Source organism: Corvus hawaiiensis, chromosome 1 (assembly GCF_020740725.1).
Source record: "Corvus hawaiiensis isolate bCorHaw1 chromosome 1, bCorHaw1.pri.cur, whole genome shotgun sequence".
In the NCBI taxonomy this organism is placed as follows: domain Eukaryota; kingdom Metazoa; phylum Chordata; class Aves; order Passeriformes; family Corvidae; genus Corvus; species Corvus hawaiiensis.
Genome location: NC_063213.1, coordinates 80,760,176 through 80,779,173, shown reverse-complemented (window position 1 = coordinate 80,779,173; position 18,998 = coordinate 80,760,176). Strand labels below are relative to the sequence as shown.

General features: G+C 40.2%; 1 protein-coding gene across 1 annotated transcript in view; it reads left to right on the top strand.

The window, feature by feature from the left end:
- The window catches only part of FBXL7 (F-box and leucine rich repeat protein 7), a 289,554-nt gene that overhangs the window by 72,848 nt on the left and 197,708 nt on the right, over positions 1-18,998 (top strand). The window contains exon 2 of the mRNA XM_048311581.1: positions 5,218-5,483. The gene's annotated coding sequence lies outside the window, so the exon portion shown is untranslated. The remainder of the gene's footprint in view (positions 1-5,217; positions 5,484-18,998) is intronic.

The following is an 18,998-nucleotide window of genomic DNA, read 5'->3' as shown; positions in this document are numbered from 1 at the left end:
AGAAGAGAGAGATGGTTTTCTGCAAGTGTTTGGCAAGCTCTGGCACAGAAAAAACTGCTTATGGGTTTCCTGGGAGCTGAAAAACAAAAGCAGCTGCTGAAGAATCACATTTAAGGGAGATTCCTGGTGGAATGTATTTAGCTCTCTGTGTTATCCACACTTTCTAAAAAGCTGAAATAGTAAACTGAGCAGAGTGGCAGGGAAGTTATCACTGTTCTTAGAAAGGGGGGTGGATTGATACCTGGCTGACTGAGGGAGGAGCAGTTCATGGCAGGTAGCAGGGACCCCTCTAGAAAAATGGCATGACTACAGATCCTCTGAGGTGACACTGGACCTTGCTATTTGTCCAAAATGATGACTAGGAGGCTTTAGCATTTCTCTTCAGCAGAAAAAACCCCCAAACAACAACATAAATTGTCATTACTGTTATACTTCAGGGACTTCCTCTTTCCCAAGAGCAGGGTCAAGCCAATATTCTTTTAAAAACTTCATTAAATGTAAACTGTATCCTGGTTTGTGTGTGGCAGGAGGGCCACACACACATGTAACTTTGCAATAGTGCCCAAAGATTTTTCATGTTGAAGCCCTCTTGCTGCACAAGTGAAAGGGAGATGCTTGTACTGCGCATTAAGTCCATAATGAGAGACGTGTGTGTGCAGAGTGGGGGGCGTATTTGAGGAAATGGCAAAATATTTCTTGAGTTAAGTATGTTTATGAAACATTTCAGTCAGGACCAGTTATACACCACTGATTCCCAACCACACTCAACCTTTTCCATAGCCCTGCATGCTGTTCCCTTGTCTCCCATCTCGACAGCAACCCCCACAATACTGTTGCTGCCCATGCCTTCCTCCACTGCTGTCAGTTTGAGAAGGTGCCAGTGGAAAGACTTAGATAATCAGCCAAGCAAAGCACAGTAGTTTGGTCTCTCATCTCTAATGTTGGTGTTCAAGCCAGAGAGGTTATTTTAATTGGGACCTAGTATTAGAGATAATTTTTTTTTTTTCCTAGAAAGTGATTGTGTTAAATTTGAGATTAATGCTAAGATTGATTAAATTTAACCTGGACACAGATTTAACTTTCAATCACTCAACAGTGGCTTCCACAACACAGAAGAAAAAAACAATGAAGCAGCCAGAGTATGGGATATGTCAATCTCAGCTATTCATTTTTAGGATATTACAGGAGATGAATGTGTTTGGACAGTGAAAGGGGAAGAATGGCCTGGTTTTAGAAGTGCTCAGTTTCCCAGACAATTCCTGGTACACTTAAATTTTGGATGCTGAATCTTCCTGAACATCAGATGTACAGAGTACATCTACACTGCTGGCAGTATCAGATGAAAAAAATCTAGAGTTCCTATTCTCTTGCTGTTTTTTTTTTCTTTTGCTTCATTGTAAGTGATTAAAACCAACTGACAATACCTCCTCTCCCTCCTTCTTTATTAATTCATGATGAATTCTGTTTTCTGGCTGACATCAGTACAGTGTCATGGTTCAAAACTTTTCCAGTGCTTGGTTGGCTTGTTCCTTGCTTGCTGAAAAAAGTGTTTATATCAGGATTTTTGGAAAGAAACAAAATGTGATATTATAGGGAGGGAGGAGTTATTTTGTTTTGTTTCTACAGAACTTGAACTTTGATATATTTACATTGTCTTATATGTGATTCTTATTAAGAAAAAGTATTGCAAATTGTTCTGGTGTTTTTTTTCTATTCATTCTTTTGTTATACTTTTGGCAGAGTATTAATCTCAATAGGATGTGGCATTCTGCATGCACACTTAGGTGAGCTGTCTGGCAGATTTGCCAGAGGGTACATCATCTTTGAGAAAAGTCTCAGATATTCCTGTGATCCATTTTTTTTTCCACTTGAGTTCCATGCCTGTCTCACAGTCACTTGCTGCTATATGCAAATCCTTTCTGATTATTAGGTTTGATCTTAAAGATGCCTTCTGTTAAAGCCTCTGTGCCTGAAGTAGGCTCATATATCTCAGTCGGATCCCGTAAGTGTCCTACATAAGGAGCGAGCCCTCACTCGAGTGTGTAAATCTTGAAAATTCAAGTCTTTTGTCAGTAGTCTTTGTACTGGAGCAAGGATGACCTCTCTATTTTGTGAATTCCTTGAAAGCATTGAAAAATTAAGAATGCAGCTAGCTATGAGACCAAAGAGCATTCTAACTCTCACCTTTGCCTACAACCTGAAATATTTGTTTAGAGACACTAAATATCAAACTTCTAGTGGTTTTGCATGCAAAGCAAGGGAATATAGTTATTGTCAGAGACAGGGGTAAAGTTTTAATACATAAAATTATGATTTTCTCTTACTGTTCCCAGTGTCAAAGGGAACGTTATTCGCTGCCAAAAAGAAACCCCCCAAAAAAACCCAAAAAACCCAACCTGCCAATCAGCAGTCTCTTATCTGTTAAGAGATGTTCCATCTACAGTGGTAGTTATACTAAAAAAAGCAATTACACGTATCATTAATTTACACTAATCATGTGTAGTCTGAGAAAATTTTCAGAAAGACAACAAAAACTGTGGTTATGATGATTCATGACTTACTGCATTGACTTCATTCTGGCGTCTTGCACATAGTGCCTAACAAGGGATCATTTGGAGAAATTATGTTCTAAATAATGCCGTTAGTAAATCAGAGTCTTTTGCTTCAACTCATAAAAGAGCTTGGTTCCTGAAATGAAAAAAATACAATAATGGAAGTCCTGACTGGTTTGTAACACTGTTCTCCTTTCTGAGTATGTTCTCAAAATGCTTGAGCATTCCAACTCCCAATGGATTTGATGTTGTTTGACACCTAACTAAAAGCGACTTGCTTCCTGGATAGCCAACTTAATTTAGAATGCATTACCTACACTCAGATTATCTGCCACGTGTTGAGATTGGTATCTGGCCACACGGGCAACCAGAAAATTCAGGCATTTAGGTCTTTGGAGTGTCTCTTTCTGAGATGTTCTTGCAAACAACTACTTTCATTTTTGGGTTTTCAAACTGAGGGTCAAATGTACTTTATTGAATATCTATCTTTCTTTTCTTTCTTTGTTCAACAGAATGCTATCTGTTTTACTGTGTCCAGCTGGCACACCCTCAGCATGCTGATTTAATTTAAAAACTCACTACCCATTGTAGAAGCCAGATGTAGCTGAATAGCAGAGCTTTGCTCATGGTATGGCTCTGATGGCTGAACTGTTCCAAGGACCATTACTGCAAACAGTGCAGAGTAGTGAGTAGTGAGGGAAGTCAGGAAGTGCTGCATCTGTGATGTGCCTGAGAGTGGGACTGTGCTTTGACAGGGTGGGCTTCTATCATCCCGTGGCTATAGAATTTGAGATTGTTCTTCAAACGTACTGTTACTCGGACTCACTTAAGTTGTAGCAAATTCCAAGCCAGTAGAAAATTGAACAGGCTTGCAGGCATCATCCCTGCCCAGTCCCAAACTTGCAGGTACAAATTTGTACCTGAGGAGCAGGTAAAAGGGCTATGGACAGCTTGCTTTCAAAAAATATAGAGCAGCCATCAATATAGTGAAGATCCCCATCTTAAAAACTTATTTTGTAGTTTTACACTGCAATAGTCTCAACTCAGACCTGGCAGCAAAAATACAGTGAGACAAGTACCATTTGCATTAGATACACCACTGTCATTTTTGAGCATTGTTCATGCTGTCCAAGGAATTGAAAGCTGGAAGGATGATTGTCAACAGACTACAGTAAACCTGACTGCTAGATCATTTTATTTATCCCTTACCCACCTCACCTTTTACAAATAGGTTTTCTGGCTATTCTTCATACTGTTGTTTGGTTGGGAAAGAAATGAGATTATAAAGACAGCTGGATGCACATAATACAAATGAGGATAAGAACAACTAATAAGAGTAAAGATAAAACAGTCTCAGGTAAGACTTCCACAGTAGAAACTTCACTTTGGTATAAAGTCACAGTCATTTGGTATCTTCCATTCAGAAAGAGCTTGTCACCTAAACAGTATCTGGAAAATAATGGCTACAGGCAAGAGCATGGGATGGATCATGAAAGGGTTTGACCTTTGTTCTTGGCTTTTCTGAGTTGCTTTGGACAAGTCACCTCCTCACTGTTTAAATTCCTCCTTTGCAATTTAATCATATGTAAGCATCCAATATTGCTGCCTATCTTGGTCAAACTTATCCTTTACATTTTGAAAATGGTTATGTCTCTTTCTTCCCTGTCTAAACAATCTCATACCTTTGATCTTTCCTCATAGCTCCTGTTTTCTAACTGCTTGATCAACCTCTTTGCCTTTCTCTGGACTCCTCCAACCAATGCATAACAATCTGTAACTGTGGTGGGTAAACTGGGCACGTTACCCCAGCTCAGGCCTTTTCCCTCTGAGGATGGAAGAGCACTTGCTAAGGATGCTGAAGTGCCCCATCTAGGAAAAAAAGAGAGACTGGGAAGGTTCTCTTAAACCTGACTATTTTCAATACCTTCTATGGAAGTTTTGATCACCAGATGCTAATGCTAAATCATCAATTGTAAGCATTGTTGTCACCTCATTCAAGCCTTATTTGTGTAGCTACAAGCACCCTCCATAAGCTTTCTTTTGCCTTGCTGTCATCTTAATTGATGTTCTCTACATGACTTTTTTTGGAAACACATGGTAAACTAAATTTATAAAACTATTTTGGCTATATTAGGATCTAATGAGATCGTATTACCTTATCTTGTACAGAAATAATCCAGAGATGGACTACTTGATCTTGTACTGGCCTCCCATGTGACAGGAGGCTCCTGGAAATGTAAGGGAACAGATACCAGCAAAAATGCTAATTAACTGCAGTGCCTGTAGAAGTGCTTGGCTGCTTAAGATACAGCATGCCTGCTCTTTCCCTCAACCCAATGAATATCACCATCCATTCTAAAAGTTATTGATGACTCTCTTTTACCAGACTGGTCTTTCTCTTGTATCCCCAGTACCACATTAAGCAGGTCAGGCATTGCAGTCATTGGTGGTTGCTTAAGTTTCATCTTTGAGACGTTATGTGTAGTTTTGCCCCTGCCAAAAAAAGAAAAAAATATCTGAAACTTTCTGTCTTGGGGCTTTCTGTTGCATTGTTTCAGGACTAGCCAAAACTTTAATCATATCTTAAAATAGAACTTATGAAGAATAAACATTGTAGTACAAGAAAATTACGGTGAGTTTGGTTTTGTGGTTTATTTTTTTTCAGGTGAGCCATTTCTGGAAAAGCATATTAAAGGCTTCAGCCTTAGAGAAAATTGACTGCATGCTCTTCATGGAGGCTGGACTTTTTGGACTGTGTGAATCTTGGAAGCTGTGTGGAAAACAGCAAAGTTTCCTCTGCTCTCAGTGAGCATCCAAGCAGCACTCCCTTGAATGCTGCCAGTGTGGAGACACAGGGACTGCAAAGAAGTTTCTGGTGCCGGAGAAGGGAGCAGGTCTGGTTCAGTGTGATGGACCCTGGGTGAACAGCAGGTGCGTACCAAAGCCATTCTATTACTCCTCTCCTCAACAGGGGAGAGAAAATATAAGGAAAGGCTCATGGGTTGAGATAAGGGCAGGGAGAGATCATGATCCAATTATTGTCATGGGCAAAACAGGCTTGACTTTGGGAAATTAGTTTAATTTATTACCAATCAAATTAGAGTATGATAATGAAAAATAAAACCAAATCATAAAACACCTTCCCCTCACCCCTCCCTTTCTCCTGGGCTCAACTTCACTCCTGATTTTCAATACCTCCTCTGCCCTAGCAGCACAAGGGGACAGGGAATGGGGGCTGTGATCAGTTCATCCCATGTTGTCTGGGCCACTCCTTCCTGCTCAGAAGGAGGATTCATCACAGTCTTGCCCTGCTCCAGTGTGGGGTCCCTCCCATGGGGTGCAGTCCTGCATGAGCTTCTCCAACGTGGATCCTTCCCACAGGTTGCAGCTCTTCATAAACAGCACAAACAATGTGAGTCTCTGCCAGGGGTGCAGTCCTTCAGGAACAGGCTGCTGCACAGGGTCACAAGTCCTGCCAGCAAACTGCTTCAGCATCTTCACTCCATGGGGCCACATGTCCTGCCAGGAGTGTTCTTCAGCATAGGCTTCCCACAGGGTCACACCCTCCCCTGGGCATCTGCTTACTCTGGCATGGGGCCCATCAGGTCAATCACTGCTCCTGGATGGACCTCCATGGGCTGCACCACGGGCTGCAGGGAATCTCTGTTCCAGTGCCTGGAGCACCTCCTCCACTCCTTCTGCACTGATCTGGATGTCTGCAGGGCTGCTCCCCTCACATATTCTCACTCCTCTCTCTGGCTGCTGTTGTGCAGTGTTTGTTTATTTATCCCCTCTTAAATACATTATCCCAGAGGTGCTACCAAGGTAGCTCATGGGCTTGGCCTTGGCCAGCCACAGATCCATCTTGGAGCCAGCTGTCATGGGCTCTGCCGGACATGGGGAAGCTTCTGGCAGCTTCCCACAGAAGGCACTCCTGTAGCCCTCCGCTACCAAAGCCTGGCTACACAAACCCAGTACACTCAGCAAGCAGATGGGGAGTTGGAAGGGGTCTGGTGAAAACATGTGCTACAGCTAAAAGAAGGGATAGGGGCTGGATGGTGGGGAGCTCTGAGGAGGGAGAAGGAACTGAAGGAAGCTTTCATGTCTGCAGCAGAGACATAGCATTAGAGCACCAAAGTGCTCTTTCCTGCTCTTGTCTCTCCCTTTCCCATTTTCTTAAATTCATCACGTGAAAACTGAATTCTGCATCAGCTGGTGTGTTGTGAGCTAGAGACATCCCTGCCTTTCCCTAAAATGCTTGGGCAAATGCCCTGAACTAAGTCTGTATCCAAGTGCATTAAGGGACAAATCGAGTTTGTATATGAAGGTTACTCTTGGTGTGAGCTTCTTCATAAATGACAACAACAACAACAACAAAACTTTCCTTTGCTTTAGCAGGTTTAGTTATAAGGTATTTTAGTACAGAATAGCAAAACAGCTATTTTCATGCTGTGAGTACCTCTTTTTTTAGTCAGGATACATTTTATATCGATCATTTGAGTGAGATATTCTAGTCTTCAGTCCTTCCCAAGAGAATCCAGAATTTCATGGTATAAAGAGGTATTGCTAACTTAAGGTTCGCATTTCCACGTTTAGCTTTACTGCAAAGTAATGTATATTCTTCTTTTTGGAGTCTACTTTCTTGTTCATGTATACAATATGTAGCCTCTGTTCCATAAAAATAAATCGTAACCAGCTGTGATCATGAGATAAACCCTGACATTTGAATTGCCTGACTTTGAAAATGATGGGAAAGCACATTTTTTACTTGAGTCTATAGGTATGGACCAGTGGAATAATGAAGAAGCTAAATGATAGCCCAGCCTAAAAATCATCATTTGCTTTTGACAGATTATCTATGTTGGAGGAATGATTAGGGAATGGGGGAACTTCCTACATCAGCAACAAATACAATCCAACACATCCACAGCTAGACAGGGACAACAGTAGGAATGCCAGTTACGCTGCCTCAGGGGAGAGGGAATGTCATTTCAGAGAGAGCAGGGCAGAAGGACATCACCTCATAGCTATTCCAGCAGAAGATCGATACGTTTCTGAGCACAAAGCCATTTGTAGCTTTTAAAATGGAGACCGCCACATACAGTGGGAAGTTAGCTGCTTTTGATGCAGCAGTCAAAGGGTCAAATTCTTTTCCCTGCTGCTTCAGTGTAGCTCTGTGGCAGTCTGCTGGGCTCCACCAGTGAAACTGAAGAGGAGGATTTGGCTTGCAGCCTGGTTTTAATCTGCACGTATGGTATCAATTTTGGAAGCATTTTCTGATTGTCCTCACAGTTATAAAAGGGTAGAAAAATATATTTCTCCTCTTTCTCGGTTAAAAAACAGGCTTTTGTTAACTCATTTGTGTTAATTCTCTACCTGAAAAGCTTAATACTTAGCTTCATCTTCAGTTTTGTCATGGGATTGGCCTGTCTATTAATAAGTACCTCTGCTGTCTATCCTAAGGGAAAGGCTGCTCTGGAGAAACTAGCTTGCCCCACCAGATTCCAGTTCTCTCCTGCACACATAGCTGATGCTGAGTCCGTCAGGACATTAATATATGGATGCCCCTTCTGACCATAGGCACTGGAATCTCCTGCACATCAGTCTTCTTCCGTTTTTTTAACATGTTCATCCAGTTGTTGTTTGCTCAGAGATGAGGAGTTTTGTGGTGTATAGGACATGGCAACAATTATGTACATTTTCAAGTGACTGCTGAAGAGGGAATGTCTCCTCATGCTCACCAAAATCTTCAGCTCTTTTGATGAGTGCAGGAGCCATCAGCCATGGTTTTTCTGCCGTAAGGTTTTTCTGCATATTCCTTGATTTTGGTCCATTCAGTGTTTTATGTCACCCCTTTCTTTGGGATAGACATTACTTTCTCCTGCTTCTGAAAAAACTCAGAATCTCTCCCCAGGGCACAGGACTGCGAGAAGCTGCCTGTCACAAGGACTTCAGTTTTCCCATGTAATTGCAGAAAGTATTAATGTTTTCTTCAGAATCTGAGGAAACTTACATATGAGAGGCAATTAAACATTTACAGTAACTTTGACCTCTTTTTTTGTTGTTTTCTCATTTAATTCCTGATTTTTCTTCACTTGTAATTACCTCTTATTTTATGTGTCTTTCTGCCCTCTTTTTGCACTCTCCTCCTTTTTTTACCTCTTTCATCTACCTTGACAGTCAGTTAGCAACCAAAATCAAAACTCCCATGTAGCTGTACAGACTTATTACTTCTTGGCTCTTTTAATAGGCCTAAATATCTTCCTTATCATAAATAAGGAATAAATATCGTCAGATATTAATGTAAGAGGCAACTGAAGAACAGTGGCAGGCTGTGTGTGATAAACAGCTTTAGTTACGCTGCTAAGAAATAAAAGGACTGCAAAACACAGAAGGTGAGACAACTGAAGCAGGGATATGAGTCAAGGTTGTTGGGTGCAGAGTGGTAAAGACAGCCCTATCATTTTTGAGAGAGTAGATAACACATTCCACCTGGAATTTCTGCTGACAGCTGTCCATGTGTGCCAGTACTATTATTGTAGGTTAACAAATCGTTGGAAGTTCTCATTATTTCCAGCAAATTGAAACTGTAATTGCTTCTAGCAATTTCCCTAGACTCCTTGACCTGTAACATCAGTAATTCATAATGATTAAAATAGGAAGCAAAGCAGCAAGTTCATCACGCTCTCTAGAGCACAGCACTGCTTTGGTACTTTAAACAGAGTACACAACATCTGTGTTGTGCTGGTTTAGATTTATCTCTTATGAGAGGCAGATCTCTATCTGCTGAAATAATTGAAATTACCTTCTAGCATACTCATCAGGAAAGCAAGCTTTAACACCCGCAGATCACTATGGCTGTGTCTGTAATTCAAGAACTGAGAATACCTGTAAGAGGTTCTCTTTTAATAAGATGAAAATTGTTTGCTATCCAAAACTGTTAGCTGATTGTGATCATCATGGCCTTATCTTAATTTGGCTGTTTGGCCTGTTGAAGGTGAGAAATGTCCTGTTTTGGAAATACATTCCCAATATTCAAAGTGACTATGGCAACAACTCAGATTCTTCACTTTTTACCTGCAACATCAGCCCTTTTAATGATAAATCAGTCATTCAACTGAAAGATTACAGGTTTCTGAGCCTATCAGATTTGTTCTGGCTATCTGCTACCAAACACTACGACAGTTCCAGTTCACACAAGTCTTTTGTTTTGTGCAGCAGTTTGATGATGACTCTAAGTATGGACCTGTTTCTATAATTTTCATGCTTAATTTTGGATAGTGGTAGTAACGGCAGGAAATCTTAGCTAATCAGGCCTCTGAACACAAGCATGCCAGACACCTTGTGTGTCTGGGGTTTATCACTGCACCATGAGAGAAGCCCTGGCCGTTGTGGGCATTGCAAATTTACATCTGTGTGACTCAATCGACAATGATTCTGAGTAACCCTGGAATAGGTTTATGGCATATCCAGAACCTCAGGCTGTGAAGTACTGCACAGCACACTGCCAGTTTTTAGACACTGTTTTGCTGAGTCTCTGCATTACTCTTGTGTTGCTCTTGTGGGTTAAACAAGGCTGTTGAAAAGGTTTTTCTGAGTTTTAAGGATTTTTATGCAAGGGATATTATGACAGTATATTTAAATTTTTATCCTGCTAAAAAAAAAAAAGAGTTCCAGGGCCAATTAAAATGTAAAGAAACCCATAGAAAATAAATTTAGGTAATGCCTTCATACATTCAGGACTAGATCAATCAGGCAATTTGATTATTAGATCGGATTTATTCAGTGGAAATGATATCTCCGTACTGTATGCTTTGAACTCTTTTTCTCTCACCCCATTGAATAGTTTACAAAAAAGCCCACAACTGTGCTAAACAAATTCGTTTGTTTGGTTGTACCAAGTTTTTGTTCCAGCAGTGGAATTCATTAAAACAGCATGTTCTGTATATTGCCAGCAGGTCATCAATGCATGCTTGAGTCAGATTCCTGACCTTTACTTTCACTTGCCAAGTCTTCTAGATTGCCTCGTCCTGGGCACTCTTAAAATATATATCATTAATAATATACATCACCCTGTTTTGCTTATAGCTGAGAATATCTTCACAGGTGTAGTCATTGCTTTTCTCTCATGATTATCAGCTAGTTTATTTTATAGAGGGACAGATGCTTAACTGTAAATAGTTGCTTAACAGTATTAAATAGAAATATTTTTCCCTCACCTAAAGAAAATTTGAATTAAATTTGAAACCTGTGTAGGATTTGAGGTGAGCTTTTTCCTTCAGTGGGATTGTTGGAGGTCATCTCAAGCAGCTACTCAAGAGTATATATCCCCAGTGAATTATGTGGACTCATCATTTTCTAATCTGATGTTCTGGTTGATTTGTCTAGATGTAACTGAGGTTAAACTTTCCTACAGTGTTACCCCACCAACATCTCTAATAAAATGTGCCCCTACACTCTACTGAAGTTGGAAAATGTTAATCAATCCATAGAGGCTCAGCTCAGCACGTCCCTAACCTCTGTGTTTAAGTTCTGTATTTCACACCTGTTGGGGAAGATGAAACAGGAAAGCCTTGGAAATATGATTGCCTGACAAAAGATTTTGGGAATATGAAAACTACAGGCAACATCGAAATGAAAGCCACTTTTGAAATACCAGGTCTTAGTTACTGAACAACTAGAAAACAATGGTATGGCCACTGAAGTAATCCCCTCTTGATGGAACAATACCCTCTGCTTGCAAACAGGTCCAAGGGTCAGAGCAGACCCTACTAGCTCAGCAGAAGGGGTCCGAAGAGTAGTTTTTAGAAGTTAAGATGTAACACTCTATGGTAATATAAGAACTCTTATAGGCTGTATGTAAATGCTATAGGATTTGTATCTTGTATTAGATTGGTTAGTGACAATTAGAATATTCAGTACAGAAGATGATTTATTGTATTGTAACCAGGACTTCAGACATTCTCTCTCTTCTATTCATTCTCTCTCTTCCACTTCTACTCTTGCTCTTACTCTTGCTCTTACACTCTCTCTCTCACCTGTTTACTCTCTTGCTCTCTTGGGCCTGCTCAGAGCTGAGTCTACCAGCTCTGAGCAGTGCCCCAATACCCACGCCCTTTACAATAAACCGACTGTGTCCCAAGACCTGTCTATAGAGATCTCTCGTCTCCATCCGTCTCCGTCTACGTCCGGCCGTCCCAACTGGACCCCCAGAACCCCAGTAACCTACACACACCCTGTTTTCATTTTGGCACTGACCATAAGCACCTCAGTCCACACAAGTCTTAGTCTCGGGACAGCTCCTACATTAGAGTCACTATCTGTAATCAAGACACTATGCTCCTGCCTCCCTAATTTTGTAGATGTTCTCAGAATGTTCTCAGTGCAGTTTACTTGTATCAAACCTATCTTCCTGGGAGCAAAGAAGGGAATTTTTTTGTTTCCAAGTTGCAAATATTTTGAAGTTGATCAGAGTCAGTGAGGAGACTACATGTCTACGTGTAAAACCTCACCATGTTCTTCTCTTCCCTTTTCACAGGAAAAAGTGATCCTGTCAAGAGATACACTTCCTTCAGAGGAAGTTGGCACAAGAGCATTGAGTATATGCAAGGGCTCCATGGTGAAATGCCAAGACCTGTACCAGTGTGCCAACTCCACTCTTATTACAGTCAGCAGGCTTTCACAGCATCAGAGTCTACAGCAACGTAAATACACACCAGACTCCCCTGAATGAAAGTGTGGTATTGATTTTGGTGTACTCTGTTGCACTCTTATGGATCTTAATGACAGGCTGTAACTTCAAACAGCATGACAAAAACGTACTAAAATAATCTATTTTTCCTTGGTAATTAAGGGCAAAGCAAAACTGAGATCATCACAAACAGTCTCTGATGAGAACTTCTCTTAATGTTCCTTTTGATCTCTAGTGCTGCTGCTCCAAAGTAAAGCGTCTAGGTAAAAATAAAATCATATTAGTACAGGATGTTAAGTAGAAACATGTCCCTAAGAACGAAGCTATACAGTTTAGGTTCTAGCTTTTTCTGGCATTTGTTGTAGCTCAGTGAATGCAGTTCATTTCAATGTGATTTCAAAAGCAGATAAGCAAGTATGTGCATTACAGGAATCATTCAAAAAAGATGGTTTGAGTTTGAGACCAATCACTTCACAAATGCTTCAAGAGTGCAGAATACCACTTGATAATTTAAACTCTGCCTTAATAAGGATCTATGACATTGGCATTTCTTAGATACACCTTTTTTTTCTTTTCATGTAAGAGAAACACCGAAAATACAATTAGAATACTCAGATCTATCCATCTTTGAGATCATGCTGTGTCCTTGAGACCTGCAGCAGAATCATAGAATCATCGATTGTTTTGGGTTGCAAGGGACCTGTAAAGGTCATCTAGTCCACCCCTCCTGCAATGAGCAGGGGCATCTTCAACTAGATCAGGTTGTTCAGAGCCCTGTCCAGCTTGGTCTTGAGTGTTTGCAGGGTGATAAAAGTTGAGATGCAGTTCTGCAGTGCTTCTTCACTCTCCTGTTCCTTCTGCTGTATGGTGTGTTTCTGTAAGCCCATGAGAGGAGTCAGGCATAGTCTACAGCTTCCATGCATAGATTTCATAATGATTATAGTAACTTTACTTTGAAAGAAGATTGTGACTGGTGCCTTCCCTTTTCCAATATACTTTTGTTATTTTCCCCTTGCCCATCACAACTTTCCAAATAAATCTTTTCCCTTTCTTTGTGTCAGTCATTATGTAAAACATTGTTCTTCCATCCCTGAGGAGCAATGTTAATCATATACAAGCTTTTCCACACAGCTATATTGTAAAGTGACTAAGTAATATGCATGTCAGGGAGTGACAGACAGTGTAAGTATTCAGTTACTTGCCTATGCAAGATTATTGGATTTACCTAGATGTGATTAATGGTGCTAGTTACCTTATAAAAGGTAATTGAGGGAGAATCTGGTGTTAGAGTTTTCAAGATCTACAGAAATACAGTCTAAATTAAAGCAATTTCAACTGGAAGTCACTTTCAAATAAAAAAACATGTAAGAATGTTTATCTGTATGCAGAATTATCTGCTTGTTTCTTTACTGGTCAGGTAATTAGTCCTGCAGGGCTTTGAAATTAAATTAAGGGAACGACTTCATAGAAAATTCAGGGGTGCAGTAATGACATATGAGTGCTGGGCTCCAGATGTGTGTGGAGCTTCAGAAGAAACCACTCAAACTGACTCCTCGGAATGGCAAATATGGCCACCTGAGCCAAGGAGAGTTGCATGCTCTGCAGTTGATACAGACTTCTCAATTATCATGTCTGTGCACATGTTCTTGCTGTGCAGGTAAAGACTCTATCAGTCTGCTGGGACTTGTGTTCCTCACATGTTCTTGCTGATGAGTCATCCATATCCCCCAAGCTAATTGTACAGTACAGTACTGTAGTCATGGTGGTCAGATTTCTATTAAAAGTACCGTGTAAAAGAGACAAGAAATGTGAAACAGATGAAAAAGTTGTAAAACAAAGATGAGATATAATGGCTGATCTCATGATAACTTTAGAAACTGTCGGTGCCATACAGTGATGTGTTAGCCTGTGGCTTTAGGAGAAAACATAAAAGCAGGTTTTTCTGCTTTTCACTATTCAGCTAATGAGAACTTGACCAGGGTGTAAGCATTTCATCTTACTGACCTGCTACCTTCACTCATTTTGGAAAAGAGTTGAGACTTGGATATTTTTTGTGACGGCTTTGTAACCCAACACATACATCTAATTTAGCAACCTGCCAGACCATTGCAACCCTCAGGGCAATGTAGGCCCTGATACCCACAGAAGCAGGCTCTGCTCTGTCTTGACTTGGGCTGAATTTCCTGCTTTGGTCACACTGCATTCCCTCTGCTCCTGTGTCAACATTTTCCATGCAGCATTCCCTCCAGTGGGCTGGATGATCGTGAAGTTTGGTCAGTCAGTCTCTCCTGAGATCAGCCAGTCTCTCCTTCCTCCTAAGGGTAGGGACAATGGCTGCTTTGCCTAAGAGGGTAAGAAACAGAGAGTGGTTTCAGCCTCCCTGTCTTCCTCTATGTAGCTGCGGGGCAGAAGGAGGACTCTAAATCTTTCAAGGTTCTGTGAGGGAGCTGTAGACCTCAAATCTTTCTCTGTACGTGTGAGAAGAGAACATGCAGCTAAAATGTGTGATGGTAAACCCTTTAATTCACAGTGTTAATGCCATTTATTCTTGGCATTATAATTTTCCCTTTCTCCTTTTACCTTATTCTTATCTCTCCCCCTGCAAGCTGTGAACCACACAAGCAACTACTTCAGAATTTTGACTTTGACATATTGTTGTGTCACATCTGAAAATGTAGCTTCTCCCAAAATACCATTGCCTTAGTTCCTGTGGCAAAGTGGCTGAAGCATCGCTAGGTCAAATAAGCTATTCGAGGTATCTGGATGCTACTTTGAATGAGCCAAGAGCAGTTATCACAAAATACTCCACAATGGATTTAATTGTCTTAAAAGTGGCATAGTAGTATCCAAACCAAAAAGATGGGTTGTCAGGAGGGGCATCTTAAAATGGGAGGACTCCTAATCAAAAGATAATAAAATGGTTAACAAAATATGATTTTGAAAGTGTATCACTTTGTGTAGTGGTTTTTCTCAGCTCTCTCTTATCTTGGAATATAAGGCATAACAAGAAATAAATATCGTAAAGCATAGGCCCATTTACAGCCTCAGAAAAAGCAACTAATGTGAAAGAACAGTAACCTCAGCTCTGGGGGTTTTTTGTGTTGTTTAAAGCCCTACATAAATCAAGAGGAGGCCCAAAAAGGGAAGACTATTTGGTTTCAGGGACTGGTCTTGATTTTCTGCTTGGGATAATCAAGATCAGGAATCCATCTCTAATTAAAGGCAAGCAGAAAATATGCAGGATTTTCACATACATTCTTTTCATACTCATAGTTTAACGTGTTATGTATACAGTATTCTTTTCCGTTAATTCAACTTTCTCAAATTATGTGCAGACAGCTTCAGCAGCAGGGAAAGGTGGAGGTATTTAGGATATCTAGAATTTAACTCTTTCACTTCTACTACAGAAAGACCTGTTTCTTTATCAAAGGTATTCAACAGAACAGTGGTTTCTAGTTTCAACAGAAAACCTGTGTGATTCTGTTTCATGGGGCTTGGGGGGAAATTTTGTTTGTTGTTGATATTTTTATATATATTTTGGTGTTGTTTGTTGGGTGTTAGGTTTTTTGGGGGGTTTTTTGGGGGGGTTGGGGTTTTGGGGGGATGGGGTTTTTTTGGGAGAGATTGGGGGTTTTTGGTTGGTTGGTTTTGTGTGTTAGTTCTTATTTTTGGTTCTTTTTTCTAATTGAGTAGATTGTAGCAAAGATACTGGCTTGGCTTCTTTGGAAAAAAGACATGCTTTTAGTTTTAATAAACACAGTACTTTTTTCTTGTCTGCTTCTGTTGTAGCTCTGGTTTGTTTTGCAGTGATTTTCCATGGATATGTCATTCAAGTGAAGGAAATTTAAGCAGGATGTGGATTTTGTCACTTTGATGCTGATGTTGTTTCCCAGATGCAAGTTTTTCATTAAGAAATTAATACTGGCGGATTGGGTATTACAGTAAACCAAACAAGCTCGAGTATGCGGTAGGACCACATCATTCTGTGTAGTGGTATTCAAGTTCCCCTCTCTCCCCACACACTGGAGTCTGGGGTTGATTGACATACATTCTTAGTTTTCTAACAGCAACACCCCATAAGCTGAACTATCCCTTATGCTTTTGGCTCCCTTTCTGAGATGGATTGCTGATGCTTCCATCATTGAATCAGTATAGCCCAATGAATCAATGTCTGATGCCTAGTTTTTAATAGAGGGGAAGATTTCTGATGATATATGTGGTTACATTTAAATCTGTGGCAATAAGATGGATGAAGATTAAAGTTTGCCTGAAATAGGTCTGCCCTGAGATCCTCTTCACCTAATGCTTGGAGCAGACTTATTAGCACAATTTGATTTTATCCATGAGACACATTTTCCCTAATTAAAGGAGCTCTGTGTGTTGAACTAGATTCACCGACACAGCATTCTGCTAGGCCAGTTGTCCAGAGTGGTTTAAATAACAAGCTTTTAATAAAGACAATACTGAGGTAATTTCCAGTCAAGGAAAGGATTTGGTATCTTCAGCAAAACAGTTTTCGCAGGAAAAAAATTAGTAGCCGAATTCCTTGAATGAAAGAGTGAATGCTTTTCTTCCTTAATGTTAGAATAGTAATAGCTGTGCAAGGAATACTGAAACATTCTTTTGTAATGACTACTTATTTCTGTGGGCTGTTGATCTAGTGGTTAGAGGCGTCCTGTAAATCAATTACATTAATGTGGGCATTTCAGGGGCATGTATTTTTAAAAAAGTTTATTTAAAATAATAGGAGCAAACATGCGCTGCTCACTGGTTAGTCACCAGTCCATCCTTGGTTCTGTCTTTTTCCTTCTCTTCTGTTCCACTGCTTATTCTCTGGACTCCACTGCTTATTCCTCTGAAAAAAAGGCTGAAAGTGGAGAGCAGGCAGCTAGGGCTAAAAGAATTGAAGAAGACATCACTGAAGAGGGAAGTTTAGCTTCATCGAAATGCAAGTGGCCCCGTCTTCCTGCTCTGTTGTCTGCCCAACTCCACTGTATGGATGATTTACCTTTTTGTAAAGCAGGTTCTGCATTGCCACAGTCATAGCAGAGTAATCTTTTAGTGGCATGAGAATGATTTAAAGAGCAACTTAGCCTGCATGGCTGGTGGGTGTCAGCAACTGCACTTGCAGGGCCAGCCTAAGCTGTGCTTGCACATCAAAAACCTCATGGGTGTTCAGGCTAATGGAGGTGACCAAATATGACACTAGCTTTAGTTTAAAAAATTCTAATTTTATTTGGCTTCTTTAGAGGTGCATTTTATGGCTAGGTTTTATTACTATAATACTTGTCAATAAGAAATTAAATTGGCAAGCATGTACAATTGAGTTTCATAAGGTTTTTTACCTCTTAAATTTAACTCTAGACAAGTTTCTGATTTACATACTTAAAAAAAGAAGTGTCTTCTAACAACTAACTGGTTTTACGTATATGTATATATAAGGAATCCTGTTAATATCTCACTTTTTATGGAATTACCATAGTGAAAAGGTTTAATGCTAAAATATGCAAGAAAACCTTTTTCTGTAACTTTAAAATTGGCAGTGAACAACTACTGTAATTTTAAAGTACCTGTTTTGTATTTTGGTAGAGATTGTTTCAGGTTTTCTCTTTCAGATGAAAAATGTTTTTACTTTTTCCTTTTCTTGTATTCAAAGAGTGTAGAATATTTGAAACAGTTCAATTTTTTCCTATTTATATATTACAAGAAATATTATCTTAATTATTGAAAGAATAACTTAAAAACCAGGCCTTATCTTTTTTGTAGTATCACTTTTTCTCAGAGATATTAATTTTGTTTATTTTTTCTTTTATCTTTTTTTTTTCCCTTTACTTCTTTTTGGTAGGTTTTTGCTCTAAGAGGGTTTTTTGAGCTTCCTTAACCATTTCTTCCTTGCTTGTTCCTACCTACTGAACAACTGTCAATAGTTTCCTAGAAACACGGTTGCCCTAGTGCTTTTCCTGTGCTTATTGCTGGATTTGGGAATTTAAACTCCAGATGTGTAAATCTAATGCCACTTACTACAAAGCAGACCAACTTTTCTTCCCAGTCCTGAGTCTCCTACTGCACATTGCTTGGTGTGGCCAATTATCTTCATACTGAGACCCACATTTGAGTAGCTGAACTCCTCTTGAAATCACAGACTGAGGAGTGTTTCCAAATAAGAAAGAGGTATTTATGTATAAACTGTATATTCCTGAGGGAATACAAACTGGTTTTTTGAGCACAAGCGCATTGTAGGGATAAGCAATGTCCTGTACAAAGAACCCTCACTGCCTGACCTGCACTTTTCCAAAGTCCAAAAAAGAAAGAGAAGTTTGTGGAATTTATACACCCTGTGGAGTTTGAGTCTGTTGATAAAGAGGAAATAAAAGCGAAGTCTGTGCAATTTTGAGGCATCTGTTCACTGACTGTAAATCTGCAGCAGTCTACTTATCACTGCCACTGAGGCTACAGCAACTCAAACAGGCAAGAGAATACAGCTGCCTGTGCCTGTACACAGAGCCTGCAGATGGGCCAAAAGCTGAACATAAATCAGCAATATAGAGCTGCTGCCTAGAAGGCAAAACTCCCAATCCAAGGGAGAAATGGAGGGGTGGCTGTGTGTGAAGGAGCCCCAGCCCTGTGCAGGACAGTCAGTTCTGATAAGGTTTTGATTTGGATATTGTGCCTTGTTCTGGGTGCTGTGCTTAGAGACATTTACAGCTTAGAGAGAGGAAATCTGAGACCACTCATGAGGGCAATCAGAGCTCTTA